Source organism: Macaca fascicularis, chromosome 17 (assembly GCF_037993035.2).
Source record: "Macaca fascicularis isolate 582-1 chromosome 17, T2T-MFA8v1.1".
NCBI lineage: Eukaryota > Metazoa > Chordata > Mammalia > Primates > Cercopithecidae > Macaca > Macaca fascicularis.
This window is the reverse complement of record NC_088391.1, coordinates 1,777,989-1,794,833: the sequence shown is the minus strand read 5'-3', so window position 1 is coordinate 1,794,833 and position 16,845 is coordinate 1,777,989. Positions and strand designations below refer to the sequence as shown.

At 44.5% G+C, this 16,845-nt stretch overlaps 1 protein-coding gene across 29 annotated transcripts in view; it reads left to right on the top strand.

The window, feature by feature from the left end:
* Positions 1-2,050: 2,050 nt before the first annotated feature.
* Positions 2,051-16,845, top strand: part of ZMYM2 (zinc finger MYM-type containing 2) — a 129,230-nt gene continuing 114,435 nt past the window's right edge. For 8 of the 29 annotated variants that reach the window (XM_074021695.1, XM_065533056.2, XM_065533055.2 and 5 more), the window contains exons 1-2: positions 3,316-3,462; positions 4,570-4,638. The gene's annotated coding sequence lies outside the window, so the exon portion shown is untranslated. Of the gene's footprint in view, positions 2,291-3,315; positions 3,757-3,865; positions 4,206-4,569; positions 4,639-15,168; positions 15,216-16,845 lie in introns of those variants that run through there. The other 21 variants (XM_074021693.1, XM_074021689.1, XM_065533054.2 and 18 more) reach the window with 11 other exon arrangements.

Here is a 16,845-nt window from a genome sequence, read left to right as displayed (position 1 = left end):
GTAACCTCTGCCTCCTGGGTTCAAGTGATTCTCCTGCCTCAGCCTCCCGAGTAGCTGGGATTACAGGCGGGTGCCACCATGCCCAGTCACAACCACTCTTTATTACTTTATTTTACAAATAAGGAAATGGACTCAGAGAGAAGGTAACTTTCTGAGGTTCTGAGTGGCCAGATATTTGAAATACGAGTCTTTTGCTCATGTCTTGCAGTTGCCTCTTGGATGTCCGGTATGCTTTTTGACAGGTACAGAATAGATTCAAACACACACACACAGTTTTAGTTGTGGATTTATTGAGATATAATTTACATATCATGCAATTCACTCATTTAAGGTATCCTGTTCAGAGGTTTTTAGTACATTCAGAGTTGTGCAATCATTTCAGTCAATTTTAGAACACTTGAGTCACTCCATCAAAAAACCTCGTAACTTTTAGCTACCATTTTCTACTCCCCACTTTTCCAGTTCTGGGCCACCAGTAATCTACTTTCTATCTCGGCCGGGCGCGGTGGCTCAAGCCTGGAATCCCAGCACTTTGGGAGGCCAAGACGGGCGGATCACGAGGTAAAGAAATCGAGACCATCCTGGCTAACACGGTGAAACCCCGTCTCTACTAAAAAATACAAAAAACTAGCCGGGCGACGTGGCAGGCGCCTGTAGTCCCAGCTACTTGGGAGGCTGAGGCAGGAGAATGGCGTAAACCCGGGAGGCGGAGCTTGCAGTGAGCTGAGATCCGGCCACTGCACTCCAGCCTGGGCGACAGAGCGAGACTCCGTCTCAAAAAAAAAGAAAAAAAAAAGAAAAAAAAATCTACTTTCTATCTTTACAGATTTCCCTATTCTAGACATTTCCTGTAAATGGAATAAAATATTCAGTGGTCTTTTGTGTCTTGTTTATTCACTTAGCATAATGTCTTTAAGGTTTGTCCATGTTGTAGCATATATCAGAACTTCACTCCTCTTTATGTCTGAATAATATTCCATTGTATGGATGTACCACATTTTGTTTATCCATTCATCAGTTGATGGACAATTTAGGGATGTTGGAAATTATGAATGCTGTTATGAACATTCAAACATTTATTTTTAAAATTACTTTTATGTAAAATTAAGTCTGCTTTTAACATTATGACAAATACTTTTTTCCCAGTTCTAAATTCTCAACGAAAATTCTCCCTGGTATCAGACTAGCAAACCAATGAACAGTTTCATGGACAAATGTACCTGAATGAACTAAAAAAGTGCATATAAATACCATAATTAGCACAGGTGCTCATTAGTTATATAAAACAGCAATAACACTAGGGAATTAGTAGCAGTATAGAGCTCCAACTGAACAGTACATGGCAACCCAATCTATCATTTAAGTTTATCACAGAGCTTATTTGGAAGTATGTCTACTTTACTCTTCTAAATATAAACTCAATGAGCTGAAGCTACTGCAATACGAGCTGGCAGCAGAAAAGGGATGGTGCAAGTTTTCACCAAATTATTACAATTTGGTAGTAGAGGATGTGTCTGTTTTGATGATAGTGGCTGTTTTTGTTGTGATGTTTCTGTTGTGATGATAGTTTTTCAGTCTAAAACAGCACTGTGTAATATAAAATCTTAAGAGGCTATTTTAGTGTATTTAAAACTAAAAAATTTTAGTTACAAAAGTTTCCTAAAAATTAGTGATACTTTTTGAAAAGCTGGTTCAAGTACATTTTATTAATTTTTTTCAATAGAAAAGAACAGTGTATTCAAGGTATTTAGTACAAGGTGGAAAGCCTACTTTATTTTTCAATGAGTGACTGAATTCAACTTCTACTAGATTTCCTCTGTGAAGTTGCGTCTATTAAACATCAGTCTTTCATGGGTGATTAACTTCACTGAAAACTTCATGTTCATCAATATCGTGTTGAACTTGAAACTGTATTACCATACATCTGTTTATTAATAGGCAATGGTGTCAGATAATGGTGAAATGGAGAAGTCGCCCATCCATTTGGGTGGGAAAATAACCAACACCCTCAGTTGTAATCCCACTAAGAACCGCCAGGGCGAGACGAAGCCGGCACCGCTTCCATCTTTACGTGAGTCTTGGAAATGGTTCAGCACCATGACGTCCGCCGAAGACGTAGGTGTAGACGAGGAACAAAAGAGAAGACCCCTCGTGGAGGTGGCCTGTGGGGCCCGCCCTCCCCGGGCGCCGTCGCCGTCTGTCCCTGACTCCGCTCCCCCGGGGGCCGCAGCGAGTGCGCCCCGCGATGGAGCGGGCTGTGGAGGGAGCCTCCATGGAGTCTCCATCAACAGTTGAGGACCAGGAGACGGTGGCAGGCGGTAGAGCGGCCTGGGCAGGGCCAGCGCCCCGGGCTGCGGAGCACAGGACGGCGGCGCCCAGGGACGCCCCAGGGCGGGCCTCGGCCCCTCCAGCCGGCGGGAGCCCAGCTCCAGGGGAGCCCGCAGCTCCCTCCATCTTGGTTGATGGAGGCGGGGAGCGGCGTCTGGGTCTCTCCACCGTCGTGCCCGTCCCCTACGGCCCCGCGGACGCAGACGCCAGCAGCCGGGGCTGTTCCCTTGGCCGAATGGCAGAGCCCAGTCGGGGCTTCCCGGGGACAAGTTTCCCGGCCCCACGGGGTTTGGTTTTTAGGGGGTCCCAAGTTCCCACAGTCGTGCCGACAAAATGGAGGACGTCGTCTCCTCCTGCTGCAGCCATGGCGGGAGGTGGGGGACTATTCCCCACGGGGCGCGGCGAGGGTGGAAGGGCCTCCACTGCCCCCAGCGCAGTCAGGGCTCCAGTTCGCCCGCGGCCCCGAAAGCCCACTCGGCCCCGCTCCAGCGCCTCCCCGGCCTCGCCCCTCGCAGGGGCCTTCAAGGAACTGGACAGGGAGGGCGATGGGGCATCGAGGCCGCGGCTCTCCTCGGGCAGGGGCGTTGGGAGCCGCTGCCGCGGCCTGGGCGCCCAGGCTCGGGCGAGGGCAGGCGGCCTCGCCGGAGTCTCCCGGGCTGTCTAGGTCCCGGAGAGCCCCGGGCCCTGAGGAGCCGAAGCGGGGTCGGTGCGGCGGGCAGCGAATCTCGGGCTCCTGACCCTGGCAGACCCGGTGGGTGGGGGCGGGGGACCGGCGGGGAGGGGACCCGGCCGGGAGTCGAGGGCCGGCGGAGGCGGGAGTGGAACGGCAGGGCCGGGGGAGTGGCCCGCACCTGACGGACAGCCCTTCGGACCACCCCACCGAGGGGGGGCCCTGAAGGACTGCCGTTGGAGCCAATGGGCAAGCCCGAGGCGCTCCGGCCCGCCTCCCCCGTCAGCCAATGAGCGCGCGGAGGGCGGGGCCTCCCCGGGCTCGGCCGCGCCGCCGCCTCCTCCGCCTCCTCCTCCTCACCAGCGCTAAAGCCGGGACTGGACCGAGCGGAGTTGTGCGTGTCGCCGAAGGGGGGTGGGCCGGGGGAGGGGAGGTTCGCTCCGCGGAGCCGCAGCCAGAACCGGGTGAGGCTTATCCCCGCTGTCTTTCCAGTCCGGGGCCGCCGAGAGTGGGGGTGGCTGGGAGCAGCGCAGCCTCCGGAGGAGGAGGCGGAGGCGGAGGCGACTAGGGAGGCGGAGATGGGTGAGGGCAGCCTCCGGAGCCTCCCACCGACCCGGGATTAATACCCCGCGGCGCGGCCGCCGTCGCCGCTGCCGCGTCGGGGCCTCGGGGGCAGCTCGGGGCTGCGCTCATGTCACAGGCGCCTTCGCGTGCGGCCCGAGGGGCTGGGAGAGTGCGGGCGAGGCCGGGAGGGCTGGGTGAGGCGGCCGCCAGCGGCGGGGGTCGCGGGGCCGGCGGGGCGGCGGGACGGCGGGGCGGGGGTGCCGGCCGCCCGGGGAGGTCGCGGGGCATTTTCCTTTCTCTCCTGCGGGGGGCGGGGGAGGGGCGCCCCGGCCGGGTCTCCGCGCTCGGGGCCGCGCTCCCACCCTGTCCGCCGGAGCCGAGGTCCCCAAGTTTTTCGGGGTGAGGGCTGCCGCCTCTGCCCCGCCGGGTCCCCTCCTTCGCTCTTCTCTTCCTCGGCGCTGCGCTGCGCGGCTCTTGCTCCGCACGTATTGTTTGGCTGGGTCTCTAATGGCGGACGGGGAGGCAGCGCTGCCGGTCGCCGACTGCAGGGGGGGGCAAACCTCGGGCCCAGGGCAACTGCTTGGGGCAAATGTGGGCGATATCGGCCCAGCGGTGACGCGAGCCGCCCCTTACCTCTGAATTGGTACTTGGAGTGACGGGGATGACGCTGGGTGGGCGAATTTAGGAGGGAATACAAATCCCTTGCTGGCGTCGAGGCAACGTTTTCCCTTCCCCCCTCCCTTCCCGGGAGCAGGCTCGGTGTCCTCAGGCCCCCTCCTTTCCAGATTTTGCCTTTCACATGGGTTTTGGCCCCAGATATACATTTTGCGCTGTTTTGCCCCACTTACGCAGGAGGGGGCTATTGTGCGCGTGGTGGGGTAATAATAGAAGAACCGAACCTCCTTGACCTCTTATTCCCTTCTCTGCCTCCTTCTGGCAGAAAGGGTTGGTTTCTCCCACCAGGTTGTGTGTTCTTGATACATTTTTCTTTTTTCCTCCTGTCCCAGGACCAAGAATCGCCTTCAGCCCTGTCCGGTGCATCCTTGGCAGAAAGTGAGGAGGAAAACACCCCCATTGTGAGTCCCTTGCCCCTAATTTGTTGCTAATAGAGGACATTGTCAGGTTGTAGGGGTTCAGCTACGGGACCTGGCCCTCCCAGTTGTTTTGAGGGGGAGGAGCTTTCCCTTGGGTGGCAGCTGCCCCCAGGGCGAAGCCTGGGTAATGGCTGGTGAGGCAGCTGGGAGTGGGCGCTGCTGTTTCCACCGCTGCAGACATCGCTCCTGCTGCTGCAATACCAACCTCAGCAACCAGACGACGGGCTTCTGCAGCTGCTCACGTTACCGGGGAGGAGGGGTGGTGCGAAGGAGGGCATATTTCTGGTGCCCTCTAGAGTTCCAAAATGGGAATTAAAGTTATTTCTTGTTGAATGCTGTGCATGCAACCTTAACATTTTTTCTTCCTTAAACAATGGCTAATTGATTGAAGGAATTGGAAACATAGAAATAATCATTTATATTTTTGTTTATGCCTATTGGAAACGCAAATTTTGACACTTACGGTTCGTGAGTTGTTAGATCTTTTTTCATTTATTTGCTTACGAAAGGGATGGAGTCCACTCCTCTAGTGCTATCTTGTTCACCAAGTAGTAGGCTGATCAGTCCAGTGTACTGATCTAGTTACTTTCTTCGTTCCCCGTCTTCCGTGTTGATCATCTTTCACTTAGCGATCGTTTTTGAATGTGTTACCTGAGAATTATTTTATTTGTTGGTTTTAAGGCAACCATGTAATGTGCTGGAGAGGAAGATGAAGATAGCCAGTCATATTTTCCTTCAGGCAATTGAAACTAAACAAAGTATCTGAAGTCAGCACTCTGGATACATTATATCTCTGGAGCCCATTGACAGTTGATATTGTAACTTGTAGCTCCCTGTCAGAGTCAGAGATGAGTTATTTACGCTTAAGTGTTCAGTCCACATGGTTTAAAAAATAGTTAGTTGATAAGCGTTTGCTGAATATACATTGTGAAGGATGATGTGAGAATAGTAACTTGTATTAAATATACATCGTTCTAGGCACAGTCCAGGACACTTTCTTTTAATCTTAGCAAGTAGCCCACAGGGTAATACGAATGGCATGTATTGAGCCCTTATTGTATGCTAGCCCGATTCTAAGTTTTTTTTTTTTTTTTTTATGGAAACTTTAAATTTTACGTGTAAGAATAGTGTACTGACTCTCCATGTACCCATCATTCACATTCTAAAATTATCAATACGTGCCCGCACTAATTTTTAATGTATTAAGTAATTTAATTATCATGAAAACCCAGTGATGTTGATAACCACAGTTATCAATTAGATTTTTATACTGCCTTGTTTCAAAACTAACGGGCTGTTTGGATCAGAATTAACATAGTCTCTTTTTTCATGTGTCTGTACAATTTACAGTCTGTAATTGTTTTCTAAGTACTGCTAACTTGAATGACTATAACTTCTCTATATAGAGTTTGAAATTCATCTCAGGCGTCAGATCATTCAAATATAGTGAACCAAGGTTAGATCTTTGAAATGGATGGAAGATGCTTATTGCTGCATATTTTCACAAAAGATTTACCTTTCTAGGATTTTTTTTCTTTGTTCTTATGTTGATAAGGGAAGCTTGATAATTGGTTATGTTTAATAGATATTTGGAGACGAGGAACATAAAAAATGTAAAATCAGTACTTTTCTGTAATGCCAATATATGTATACTAATTGGAAGCAGTGCTGCTTTTACATAACCAGAATGTGGTTCTTGTTTTGCTTAACAATTTAGCTTAGAATTGAACATTTCTTTACTTAAAAACAGCAACTAGTGATGCTGTTATGTGCTAGACAGTAAGATGAAGATAACCTGATGATTTTTAATTGGCCTTGACTAAATAAATACTTTTATTATACAGTAGGAACATATGTGAGTGCTTTTAGATCTATTTACAAAGTATTTTGACAGTTAAAACTACTTTGAATATTTATGGCATCTTTCTTTGGTGCATCCTTAATAATATCTATTCCCTCTCACCTATCCTTTTAAACTGTTGGGAGAAAGATACAAAGAGGTCCCTGCTTTTCCATGGGCTGGGCTTTTGTATTTCATGTGGTGAGACAACCCTGAATCACTCAGGCATGACATATGAACATTTTAACTTCTGTGTGGATAGAGAGGTTATACTGCCTTTGAACAACAGCTTTTATGTTTCAGTTTTATTGTATTTTGCCCTTGTTTGAGGTACGGAGGTGTACAAACTTAATACATTTGAGACAAAGTGAATCTTTACCTTCAGTCAGATGCTCTGGTATAAATGTGATGGGAAGAATAGGTATGAAATGCTGAAACTCTGGTGTTAAAAGGTGTGGTATCATTAGAAATGTTATATTTTCTGTCTCTCTAGCATTAATATGTCTCCATCCCATTTGACAATATTGTTAATATATACATCATAATAAATGTCGTTTATTATAAGAAGACTGGGCTATTCAAGTTGCGTGTGATTTTTGTTTTTTGTTTTTTGTTTTTTTTTTGAGATGGAGTTTCACTCTTATTGCCCAGGCTGGAGTGCAGTGACGCGAACTTGGCTCACTGCAACCTCCGCCTCCGGGTTCAAGTGATTCTCGTGCCTCAGCCTTCCAAGTAGCTGGGATTACAGGTGCGCGCCACCATGCCTGGCCAATTTTGTATTTTTAGTAGAAACAGGATTTCATCATGTTGGTCAGGCTGATCTCGAACTCCTGGCCTCAAGTGATTCGCCTGCCTCAGCCTCCCACAGTGCTGGGATTACAGGCGTAAGCCACCTCACCCAGCCTCTTTTTTTTGAGATGGAATCTCTCTCTGTCATCCAGGCTGGAGTGCAGTGGCGCGATGTCTGCTCGCTGCAACCTCCGCCTCCCGGGTTCAAGCATTCTCCTGCCTCAGCTTCCCAAGTAGCTGGGACTATAGGCACTTGCCACTACACCTAGCTAGTTTTGTATTTTTAGTAGAGATGGGGATTTTCAGTAGAGACAAGGTTTCGCCGTGTTGGCCAGACTGGTCTCGAACTCCTGAGCTCCGGTGATCCGCCCGCCTCAACCTCCCAAAGTGTTGGGATTACAGGCATGAGCCACTGTGCCGTCCTGCATGTGATTTTTTTTTTTTTTTTAGCGAATGCAAGGAGAGCCCAAACTCGAGTGTTTTCTCTCATTGGATTCACAAATAGTATTTTATGTAGGGCATTTCAATTTAGGGAAGAAATAAATTGCTTTGACTTCCTGCATTTTCCTCCTTTAAAAACACTTCAGTTGGTTAATTTTCTTATATACCTGTCAAAGCGCAGAAGTGAACAGGACTTTTGAAGTATTCAGATCAAAAAGTTCTTTTTTTTTTTTTTTTTGAGACGGAGTCTCGCTCTGCCGCCCAGGCTGGAGTGCAGTGGCCGGATCTCAGCTCACTGCAAGCTCCGCCTCCCGGGTTCAGGCCATTCTCCTGCCTCAGCCTCCCGAGTAGCTGGGACTACAGGCGCCCGCCACCTCGCCCAGCTAGTTTTTTGTATTTTTTAGTAGAGACGGGGTTTCACCGTGTCAGCCAGGATGGTCTCGATCTCCTGACCTCGTGATCCGCCCATCTCGGCCTCCCAAAGTGCTGGGATTACAGGCTTGAGCCACCGCGCCCGGCCCCAGATCAAAAAGTTCTAATGCAGGTCTCCAATATGTAAGACTTACAAAGCTGTCAATGAGAAAAATTGCTGTTGGATAAATCCATGAATTTGAGTGCAGCAATCTGAGTAACAGTTGCAGCTTATTTTCATATTTTATTTTGGTTGTATATCAGCAAGAATTTTTTATGTAGTTGGAGTTGCCCATTTTTATATTTGCAACCTGGTTTTTTAAATGAAGTCACTTTGTAGTCTTAGATGTCTTTTACTAAAATAGACATATGAAAAGGATCTTTATGGTCATCACCAAATGCTTGGCAACAAGATGAGTTCATCATTTTAAAATGTGTTGGATTATAACACATTTGAACATATCTGTTGTTTTCGTGCATATTTTAAGATATATTAATTTTTTTTGAATTGAGCTTTACACAGTACTTGAAGCACTTCTGTGGAGCTGCAGAATGAATTTTCGTAAACATTTTTAAACTTTTTATTAAAGAGTTTAAAAAATGATGTGCAGAGAGGTTAGCAGAATCACTTGATTAGTATGACTTTGGGATTTGTTCTTAGTACTGTTTTATTTTTAACTTTATAACAGTCCATTGAAAATTAGAAGTAATAAATTTTAAGAAAAATTAATGCTCTTTAATTTGAAAGAAGGGTATAGCTGTTGAGTTTTATTTTTACTGATTTGATTAGTGTTCTGTAAGTATTCGTGTTTGCTATTTCAAGAAATGACGTAAGAGTAAACTGGTTGGCCGAGCTCAGTGGCTCACGCCTGTAATCCCAGCTTTGGGAGACTGAGGTGGGTGGATCACCTGAGGTCAGGAGTTCGAGACCAACCTGGCCAATGTGGTGAAACCCTCTCTCTACTAAAAATACAAAGATTAGCCAGGCATGGTGGTGGGCATCTGTAATGCCAGCTACTCAGGAGGCTGAGGTAGGAGAATCACTTGAAACTGGGAGGTGGAGTTTGCAGTGAGCCAAGATTGCACCACTGCATTCCAGCCTGGGCGATAGAGTGAGAGACTGTCAAAAAAAAAAAGAGTAAACTGATTATTCACAGAAATAGGTAATGCATGTTTAATAGGTCGGTTTTTTGTAGAGACAGGGACCCGCTTTGTTGTCTCCTGGACTCCTGGACTCAAGCGATCTTCCTACCTTGGCCTCCCAAAGTGTTAGGATTATAGGTGTAAGCCACCATGCCTAGCCAGTAGGTTGGGTTTTTTAAACTTTCGCACACTTATATTTTATTAATATAAGTTATCGTCTTGTTTTTGTTTATTCTTAATTTAGACCCTTCTCTTTAATGTCAATAGGCTGCCAAGGATTAGGTTTTTCTCTCTTTTCCAGAGGGTTCCAGATTTTTTTTTTCTCTCTAGTGTTTTGCATTAAACTTATTTCTCTCTAACCATGCATTTAGATTGGATAAGAAAAATACATAGCTATTTTAAGTAACATTGGGATGCACAGTTAGAAGTTGCAGACAGAATAATATTTGTAAAATGTGACTCTAATACAGTGAGACAAATTCTTTTTACTTTATAGCAATGCATGTATATATTACTCTCTGCCATAGTCACCTAGATACCGTCTCTGGACTTACTAGTGTAAGAATTGACAACTAAATTTTTGGGTTTTGTTACTTAACATTAAAAAACGACTTTTTCTTTTTTCTTTTTTTTTTTTGAGACGGAGTCTCGCTCTGCCGCCCAGGCTGGAGTGCAGTGGCCGGATCTCAGCTCACTGCAAGCTCCGCCTCCCGGGTTCACGCCATTCTCCTGCCTCAGCCTCCCGAGTAGCTGGGACTACAGGCGCTGCCACCTCGCCCGGCTAGTTTTTTGTATTTTTTAAAGTAGAGATGGGGTTTCACCGTGTCAGCCAGGATGGTCTCGATCTCCTGACCTCGTGATCCGCCCTTCTCGGCCTCCCAAAGTGCTGGGATTACAGGCTTTGAGCCACCGCGCCCGGCCAAAAAACGACTTTTTCTTCTAATACTGGAATAATTTTATAATCATTCCTTCCAAAGAGGTATGTCTTTTGCGTAGGCAGAGTAGTGTTTCTTGGAATATCAAGTTGGACTAGACAGAATGTTCAGGGTAATAATCAGGGGACTGATTCAACAAATTGGATATTACAACACCTGTTATATATTAAATAGTCATAAAAGATGTGTTCTGTTAATTGTGGGCTGGCAGTTTCTTTGGCTCTGCTTGGAAGAGCATTTCATCTAGACTTAGTGAATTTTGTTTCTAGTTCTATAGAACTAAGGAAAGGTTTGGGTGGAAGTGAAAATATAAGTTAAATGAAAGTTTTAGTTTATCCTCCTGTTTAGAGTTGTACTTTTTTTCGTTCCAGGCTTGTCATATCTTATTTTAATCATTTTAATTATTTCTGGCTCTGATATGGTATCTGAATTCTTTTTTTTTTTTTTTTTTTGAAATGGAGTCTTGCTCTGTGGCCTAGACCAGAGTGCAGTAGCATGATCTCAGCTCACTGCAACCTCCGCCTCCTGGGTTCAATTTCAAGCAATTCTCCTGCCTCAGCCTCCTGCGTAGCTGGGATTACAAGTGTGCACCACCATGCCTGGCTAATTTTTGTATTTTTAGTAGATACAGGGTTTCACCATGTTGGCCAGCTGGTTTTGAACTCCTGAACTCAAGTAATCCACCTGCCTGGGCCTGCCAAAGTGCTGGGATTATAGGTGTGAGCCACCGCACCAGGCCTGAATTCTTATATAATTCTATATTTGCTTCTTGTTGTTTTTTTTTATTTTTGAGACGGAGTTTCTCTCTTGTTGCCCAGGCTTTGGAGTGCAATGGTGCAATCTCAGCTCAACGCAACCTCTGCCTCCCAGGTTCAAGTGGTTCTCGTGCCTCAGCCTCCCGAGTAGCTGGGATTGCAGGCATGAGCTGCCCGCCTGGCTAATTTTGTATTTTTAGTAGAGATGGGGTTTCTCCATGTTGGTGAGGCTGGTCTTGAACTCCCGAACTCAGGGGATCTACCCGCCTCAGCCTCCCAAAGTGCTGGGATTACAGGTGTGAACCACTGCCTAGGCCTGAATTCTTTTATGTCTATAATTTTTTTTTTTTTGGATACAGAGGTTTGCTCTTGTTGCCTAGGCTGGAGTGCAGTGGCACAATCAGGGCTCACCGCAGCCTCCACCTCCCGGGTTCAAGCGATTGTCCTGCCTCACCCTCCTGAGTAGCTGGGATTACAGGCATGCGCCACCACGGTGGGCTAATTTTATATTTTTAGTAGAGACGGGGTTTCTCCATTTTGGTCAGGCTGGTCTTGAACTCCCAACCTCAAGTGATCTGCCTGCCTTGGCCTCCTAAAGTGCTGGGATTATGGGCGTGAGCCACCGTGCCCAACCTGCTTGTTTTTTTACATAATGGAAAATTTGCACTTGTTTTAATTAGTTATAGGAAAATCGTTATTATAAAAATTTAACAAGTTTTAGCTTTATAACTTTACTATGAATATTGTCTCACTTTATTTTGATTTTTGTCTGTCTTTTTTTTTTTTTTTTTTTTTGAGACGGAATCTCGCTCTGTTCCCCAGGCTGGAGTGCAGTGGCCGGATCTCAGCTCACTGCAAGCTCCGCCTTCCGGGTTCACACCATTCTCCTGCCTCAGCCTCCCGAGTAGCTGGGGCTATAGGCGCCCACCACCTCGCCCGGCTAGTTTTTTGTATTTTTTAGTAGAGACGGGGTTTCACTGTGTTAGCCAGGATAGTCTCGATCTCCTGACCCAGTGATCCGCCCGCCTCAGCCTCCCAAAGTGCTGGGATTACAGGCTTGAGCCACCACGCCCGGCCTGTCTGTCTTAGTATTGTATAGTCCTGTTTCTTAGCCAAATAAGTGTTAACTCCTGCCGGGGAAGTCATTCCATCCTGTGTCTCTGTACGGTTTTACGTTGCTTATAGAAGAGAAGCTTCTGTTCCAGTTAGTCTCTCTTCCATGACACAGACTCCTGACTTCTGTTATTTCATGTTCTCTTTATTTGTATATCACATTGTCCTTTTTTTAAGGACCTTACTCTTCTCTTTTCATTCAGTCTTTCTTCTGGACTTACCTGTTCATTTGTCTTCCTTTTCCTAACTCCTTTTGCATTTTTTTTAAAAAAAGGATCGCAGTATCTAATAGCATCCTATATAAAAGTCTGATTATACTTTGCTTTTAGGGGGTACGTTTCCAAATTATAATAAACCTGTGTATTTGGTGAGATCATGATATGTGAGTGTGGTTATAGAGATATATAAGGGCCTCACATGGAAAGGGAACTAGTGAGTACTAACAGAAGATTGGAAGGGTAGCGACTTAATTTTGCAGATTTTCTGCCAAAAAAAGCCATTTTTCTCATTGTAGCATGACATGAGTTGGAGTCATACAGATTCAGGCTTAAATCTGCCCTGCTCATGAAGGGAGTTTTGGGGTAATAGAGTGTTCTATAAAACTGGATTGTGGTGATTGTTGCATAAGTATATACATTTAATACATTTGTCAAACCCTTCACTTAAGTAAATTTTACTACATGTATATTATGCTTTAATATAACTATTAAAAACAATTTTGCTCCAGTATTTACCAGTTTGTGATATCAGGCAAGTCATGTAACCTCTGAGCTGTAGTTCAGTCAGTTAACAAATGAGTATGGTAATGCCTGGTTTCCTGAGATTGTCGAGGTGAGGACTAAAAATAATACAGGGTATGCAGCTGGCATAGTAGGTGCTCAGTTAATAGCAGCTACAATTCTTAAACTGTCTGTTTGTATGGACCAAACATAATGAATTTGCTGCCACCACCTGGTATGGTAAACTTACTGTGTGCTCATCTGGTAATGACTAGAAGAGTTTCTTTCTCTTCACCAACTTCCCTCTTCTGGCTTTTTCATTGGTCTGCAGTGCTTTATCTTCCATCGAGATAAAAATGGTTTATCCTCCAGAATCTCTGCATCTTTTTCTAATGATTTCTTCTTTTTCCTATACTTTTAGAAAGAAATCCACTGTCTGATCTGCACTATCAACAATATAACAAATCTGCTCTTTTGAGGTCACTGGCTACCTAATTGCCAAATCTTTTAACTGTTTCTTTTGGTCTTAATTCTGTAACATTTAAAATTTTTACCTCCGGGGCTTAGTGTGGTCTCATAGTTATGACCACCTCCTTCACTTTCCCTCGCTAGACTTTCTTTTTTTTCAGTTTTACTCTTCTTGCTCAAGCTGGAGCACAATGGTGTGATCTTGGTCCACTGCAACTTCCACTTCCCAGGTTCAAGCGATTCTCCTGCCTCAGCCTCTCGAGTAGCTGGGATTACAGGTGCGCGCCACCACGCCTGGCTAATTTTTTTTGTGTTTTCAATAGAAACGGGGTTTAACCTTGTTAGCTAGGCTGGTCTCGAACTCCTGACCTCAGGTGATCTGCCCACCTCGGCCTCCCAAAGTGCTGGGAACACAGGCATGAGCCAGCGTGCCCGGCCTCCCCTCACTAGACTTTCTAATGTTGAGACCTTTAAGTGTCCTTTACTGTCGTCTTTAGCTCTCTCTTATTTTGCTTTTAACTTTCACCTTAGTCTGTTAGAAAACGGAATTATTTACAAGGCAGTTTCTTCCTATTCTTGATTCCAGTGTAGCTAGATTAATTTTTCCTAAAGCTCAGTCTGATGACATCACTTATTTTGCAAAAACTTGAGAAATTTCTGTTGGCATGTGAAATAAAATAAAAATTAAGCCTGGACTTAACCCTTAAAAATAAAAAATTAAGTAGGAAGTGTGTTATGTGTGTTTTTCATGTAAGTTCTCACTGTTCAGTTTAGAGAGTCATGTAAGTGAGTAAATATAAACAAAATGTAAAACAAAGTGTAATAGGTAGTAAACAGAAGTGAATGAATATATGCATATCAAAAAGGACATTTCTTAATATTTTGGTTATAAAAATAAAACATTCCCTTAAAATCTTTAGGCAGTAAAAAATATATGTGACATAGAAAATGAGAATTCCCGCCTAATTCCATTCTCCTTGAGACCAGTGTTTAAACTTTAAAATGTATTCTTATGATTTTCCATCTGGTCATCACACTAATAATTTGCATATATACTGTTCCTATCAACAATGGGCATACATCAAAGTCTGACATCCTTGTTTTCCTTTCCCTGTCCTTAGGTTGCAGAAGTCTTTAGCTGATTATTTGAATTCTAGTGGTCAGTTTATTAGACCCAGTTCACTAGTCTTAGTTCTAGCAGATGGGAAGATAATGTGGTATAATGAAAGGTATGTGAACTTTTTAGGTACAAACTTTGTGTGTGCCACCTACAGCTGTATGCCATAGGAGATTTACTTGATTGTACAGAGTAATTTACTCAACTGCAAAATGGGATCATAATATAGTATAAGGTCTTTTCAAGGAACTTGTGATGAGAGTGCTGTCAAGCATGTTTTTCATAATTGGTAGTTATTGTGTGAGATGTATGATGAAATTTAGAGGCAAAAGTATAACTCAAGGTATGAAGGAAGGGATTGAATAAAAGAGATCAGCAAAATAGACTATTGAGGACTGCCTTCTTTAATTAAGATTTGTTGAGGGTTGCCTTCTTTGCTTCAGGCTCACTTTATTTACTAGATAATTTAAAAAATAAAAGCTATTGTAAGTGATAAGATTTTTTATTTTCTGAGATTTGTCTAATAAGGAAATTCTTATGCTCCATGCTGTGTATGCCTTTCACTTTGTTTTTTCTTTTTTAAAGCAATCAGTGAAACATTTGAACATATCAAGAAAAAAATGCTGGTTAAAAAAGAGTTTTGAGTCTTATGAAACAGAGGCAAGAGATTTTTACTTAGTAATAGTCTGTATTAGAGAAATAGATTCTTAGTACCTGAAGTCTACCTTATTGGATCTGTGGTCTCATTTGCTTATTGATGCAAGTATTGTTGTTTCTTTAGGTTAGATGAGGTCTTAATCATGGAACATTTGAAGTCACGTAAAGAAGGTAATGTTTTTTTTAAAAGCCCTCTACTCCATCTGTTTAAACGTTACGGGAAATTTGTTATGGAAAACAGTCGTTACACTAGATCATAGATTTGGAATACCAACAAGTGGTCATAAGAATAAATGAATGTTTGATGATTTGTTTCCAAATTAACGTGTGTAGTTGAAGTTTATTTGTGCAGTTGTAGTTTTTAAACTATGTTTGGAGGCGGCCGGGCGCGGTGGCTCAAGCCTGTAATCCCAGCACTTTGGGAGGCCGAGACGGGCGGATCACGAGGTCAGGAGATCGAGACCATCCTGGCTAACATGGTGAAACCCCGTCTCTACTAAAAAATACAAAAAACTAGCCGGGTGAGGTGGCGGGCGCCTGTAGTCCCAGCTACTCGGGAGGCTGAGGCAGGAGAATGGCGTAAACCTGGGAGGCGGAGCTTGCAGTGAGCTGAGATCCGGCCACTGCACCCCAGCCTGGGCGGCAGAGCAAGACTCCGTCTCAAAAAAAAAAAATAAAATAAAATAAACTATGTTTGGAGGAGGAAGTATGGGTTTATTTAACTTCTCTGGTAAAGGGGATCACAGGGATAGGGTATGATAACCTTTCATTAGGAACTAAAATCAGGTCATGTTACTACTAACTGTACTTACATAGATGAATATAGAAGTAAAAAAAATTAGGACCAATGACAAAGGATAGAGATAATTATGTTTTAGCTTGTTTCATTTTTTGAGGGAGTTATTCTAATTTTCCATTTTATAACAGGGAAATGGGCTTGGGGGTGAAGTGATTGTCCTATGCACACAAGAAGAGAGAGCGCCAGAATTCACTGTGGGTCAGGGAGAAGTGAAAAACCCGTCCCCCACACCCCGCAAAACAGGCATCTTCAAATCCCAGAAAGGTTATTTGTTAAAGAGAAATATTCATTCAGTAAATATTTATTGGCCAGGCTTTTATTAAGTTCAAGGATACAGTAAGAGGCAATAAGAGCGTAGGTCTTTGCCTTCATGGACCATGCAGTCTTCTGGGGGTTACAGATTACAGATCAACAAACATAACTGCAAATTGGATAAATGCAGCTGAGGAAATGAGTATGATCTGAGAGTGCAGCAGGAGACACCTAATTGAGACCAGCGATGGATTAGTGGATAGTTGACACAGGAGAATCTTTCTTTGAGAGAGTGACATTTAAGCAGAGAATAGATGGAAGCGTGAAAAGGAGTCTTTCAGGCAGAGGAAGATCTTGAGGTGAGGAGCTTGAACTCTTCCACAGCCTGAAGGAAGGCTTAGTTTAGTTTAGCTGAAGCTTAATGAGCAAGGTGGGGAAAAGTAGGGCTGAAAGTGAACCTAGATTGTAGGTAGGGATCAAATCAGACAGAAATATTACATACAGGTAAGGGGAGGAATTGTAAGCTTTCTGCTAAGTATACTGAAAAGCCATGTAAGAAGTGAATGTTGCAGTCTGATTTCATTTTTAGTTTATATATTTATTTTTTTTTGAGATGGAGTTTCGCTCTTGTTGCCCAGGCTGGAGTGCAATGGTGTGATCTTGGCTTACTACAACCTCCGCCTCTGGGGTTCAAGCGATTCTCCTGTCTCAACCTCCCAGGTAACTGGGATTACAGGCATGCGCCACCAC